The following is a 684-nucleotide window of genomic DNA, read 5'->3' on the forward strand; positions in this document are numbered from 1 at the left end:
GAAAGCATCCCCACCCTCCCTCCCTATTAAGGGGTTTTTACCTTTGTCATGGCAGCTGGGAAGCGTTTTTTCTTCGGGGTCCATGAAAATTAGAGTCGGGTAATGGGTAATGTAGGGGAGTTAGAACCCAAAAGGTTTCGTTTTTGGGGGGGAAAGAGGTTTTGCCTTGCATAACATGCGGTTGTTGTGGAGGCTATGTTTTCGGAAGAGGGGAGAACCAATAACTGTCCTCGTGGCGGTGTACGAGCGCCTGGGGGCCTAGCGGTGGAGCAGAGACAAATGGAGAATGGAGCAGGAATTTTGGAGATTTTCATGGACTTACAGAAGATGTTGTGGTTAAAATTATTTCCGTTAAAAATGGAGTTGGTTAAAATAATTTCATGTTGCAAAAATATTGGTTTAAAATAAAAGGGCTGCCGTGGCCAGGTATTTCCAGCAGAAAAATGTGGAGTGCATTATTTATGGAAGTTTGTTGGGGGGCTGGGGAAATAACTGGTGTTGGGTGCAGCGATGGATTCTTATACTTTACCCTGTACATGTTACTGGAGCCTGTGGGCAAACAGCCCTTGGCTCCTCTTGCTGAACCCTTCCTACAGGAGAAATATTTTATACTTTTAGGTGGAACGTGGTGACAAGGAACATTAATTAGGTGGTTGGATTTGTTAGGAGGAACTTCTACCTGTA

This window comes from Pyxicephalus adspersus, chromosome 10 (assembly GCF_032062135.1).
Source record: "Pyxicephalus adspersus chromosome 10, UCB_Pads_2.0, whole genome shotgun sequence".
NCBI lineage: Eukaryota > Metazoa > Chordata > Amphibia > Anura > Pyxicephalidae > Pyxicephalus > Pyxicephalus adspersus.